This window comes from Alosa sapidissima, chromosome 12 (assembly GCF_018492685.1).
Source record: "Alosa sapidissima isolate fAloSap1 chromosome 12, fAloSap1.pri, whole genome shotgun sequence".
NCBI classification, from domain to species: Eukaryota; Metazoa; Chordata; class Actinopteri; order Clupeiformes; family Clupeidae; genus Alosa; species Alosa sapidissima.
In genome coordinates this window covers 20,707,182-20,709,908 of record NC_055968.1, presented here as the reverse complement: position 1 = coordinate 20,709,908, position 2,727 = coordinate 20,707,182, and the positions used below count along the sequence as shown (strand labels likewise).

General features: G+C 35.4%; 1 long non-coding RNA gene across 1 annotated transcript; it reads left to right on the top strand.

The window, feature by feature from the left end:
• Positions 1 to 737: 737 nt before the first annotated feature.
• LOC121677542 lies at positions 738 to 1,335 on the top strand. The gene is made up of 2 exons (XR_006021025.1): positions 738 to 918; positions 1,150 to 1,335. It is a non-coding gene; the product is annotated as an uncharacterized LOC121677542 (long non-coding RNA).
• The last annotated feature ends 1,392 nt before the right edge of the window (positions 1,336 to 2,727 follow it).

The window sequence follows — 2,727 nt, the reverse complement described above, 5'->3', positions numbered from 1 at the left end:
TCAATGACTCAATCTAAGCTTGGCCATACAGATTCAGACAGCTCACTGGCCTTCAGAAGCTGAAATAATTTCATATATGGCTAATTAAAGAACATATGTCAGGTTAACAATTTATTTCATTAATGTTAACTAATGTGTAGATAAATCAGAGGAGATGCACACATTTTTTTTTAATTATTACTCTAAATGCACTATGACATCATTTACAGTGATTTCTGTCAAGATCACATTTCAAAACACAGTTGAGTGATGACATCATTAAGGGAAGAATGTAGGCCTAATATATTTAAAGAACAATCAGGTTAAATTTGTAATTAAGATTATAATATATTTTGAATACTTTGGATTACATCAACATTGTATTGTATTTTATTAGCAGTGGATGAAACAGTTATGTGAGGTTATGTGAACTTGTGACCCACAGTGTCAACAACAACCCAAAACCTGCTTTACCGTAAGGATTGATTGATATATAAACCTATGTGCTATGAAACTCTTAATGACATTAAGTCAAAGACACAACAGAGATGCTTTGATCGAGAAATGAGAAATGAGAACCTATAATTGGCCTAAAACATGCTGGCTGGATATAGGCCCTATTGGCCTATAACAAACTAATTTTACATTCTACATTACTTGAGAGGTTTTTCATTTAGGCTATCAATATATAAACACAGAGGGAAGTAAGGATCCAGCTGAGAGATACATAGGGCTGGTTGAGTTCAAAAAGCCTTGACCTACATTTTACAGTATGATGATTTAAAATGTAATCCCTTAAATGTATCAGTGTAACTGTGTCCTGAATACCACCAATTTTAAATTGTAACTGTATGTGAATACAGTTGCTCATATTTTGTATTTTAATGTATGCATTTTTTAGGACTGATGGTTACAGCATTAGGTTATGTAACATAACAGGTATGTTGATATTTGCCTTGTAATTAGTGATTATAGGTTCCTGACTGACAGTTTGACATATTCAATACATTGTCTAGGCTATAACTTTTTTTCAATACATTTGCCTTGTGATTATAGGTTCCTGACTGACAGTTTGACATATTCAATACATTGTCTAGGCATTGTCTAGGGTGAACTGTAAGATCATAAGGATAATGCCTCTCCTCTTCTCCACTTTCCTCTTTGTTGCAGTTTGTCCTGTCACAGTTTGCATATACTGTAGGTACCTTTGCCAGAAAAGGAGCAGACACATACACAGAGAATACATACACACATCACGAGAAAGGGATCATGTATTTAATGTAATATACAGATGTGGACAATTTATAGGCATTCCACAATAAATAAACCTACAATCTTATCTGAAGTTACTTGAAACTGACATGTGATTGGCAACCATTATTTATTCCATGTTTTTAATACAAATCAGCCTTTACCTTTGATTCGAAAGATTATTTTACATAATAAAACAAATGAAAATGGCATGGACAAAAATGATGTGTTGCAGCAATATTGTGCTGCACAACCTTTAGAGGCAATCATTGCCAATACGTGATTTATGTAGCTCTCAATGAGACTTCTGCATCTGTCCACATACAGTTTGGCCCTGTTTTATCTCTGATTTATCTGCTGGTTTGAAGGGAGTCCACCAGTTTCAGTTGTTATAAATGTCCGATAGGATTCAGATCAGGGCTCAAAGGCCACTTTAGAATAGTGCACTTCCTAGTCATTCTTTGGTATTTTTAACTGTTTTGGGTGATTATCCTTTTGGAAGACCCGTGATCTGCACCTGAGACAGAACTTTAGAATGTAGACAGAATGTTTTGCTCTAGAATGCTTAGACAGATTTTAGAGCTGAGTAAGATACATGTACTGTAGCTCTAGAATCTTTGGTCTTGAGATTTCATTGTGCGCTGTACAGATTAAATGCGCCAGAAACAGCAAAGCAGTCCCAAAACACAACAGAACAGAATCTCCTCCATATTTCTTTTCTTGAGCTACAGCTGATGACAGAGTTGATGCAAGCCCCAATTTAGCCTGTATAGATGTTGTTTGTAATCTTTTTCCAGGACATATGCCAGCCTGAGTTTTAATGCCTTATTGCTAAATAGTAAACGCAGCCATTTATTTAATTATTCAGAATAATCAACAATCTCAGGTCTGTGTAACTTAATTTGTGTGTATGTATTAGTATTTTTACCAAAGGATTTCTCCAGCATGAAAGATCTAGGCTGTGGCGACATACAGCCTCTGAAAACATCATGTTAAGGAAGAACATTTGAGCATGTAGTCACCAACTTTAGTCACTGAAGGAATTCAACTCTGATTCACAAGAAATATAGTGCCCTCCAGAATGTTTGGCACTCTTATAAAGATGATTGGAAATGCTTCCAAAAACTCATCAGTCAAAAAGAAAAAAATATGTTTGGGGTAAGTTTAGTGTTGGAATGAAGTGTCCATTAGTATACATTTTAAAAAGCAAAATGATTCATGATGAATTATTGGCAGTTTACAGTTGGACTAAAGGATTGATCTGATAAAGCTCTTTTGTGTTTGCTGTGTCTGGATTTCTTGAAAGTCCAAAAGCACAGGCTTACAGATACTAGTGCAAGTGTATATTGAACCAGTTTGCCACCTCAAACTACTTCAGCTATCCTTTGCAGGTAGACCTTTACATTGGTAAAGAGCATACGGTAAGAGCTGTACTGCAACCATACACATGCTCTGTTTTGTAGCAGTTGCCTGCTTCCCTTTTGAAGATTCCAACGA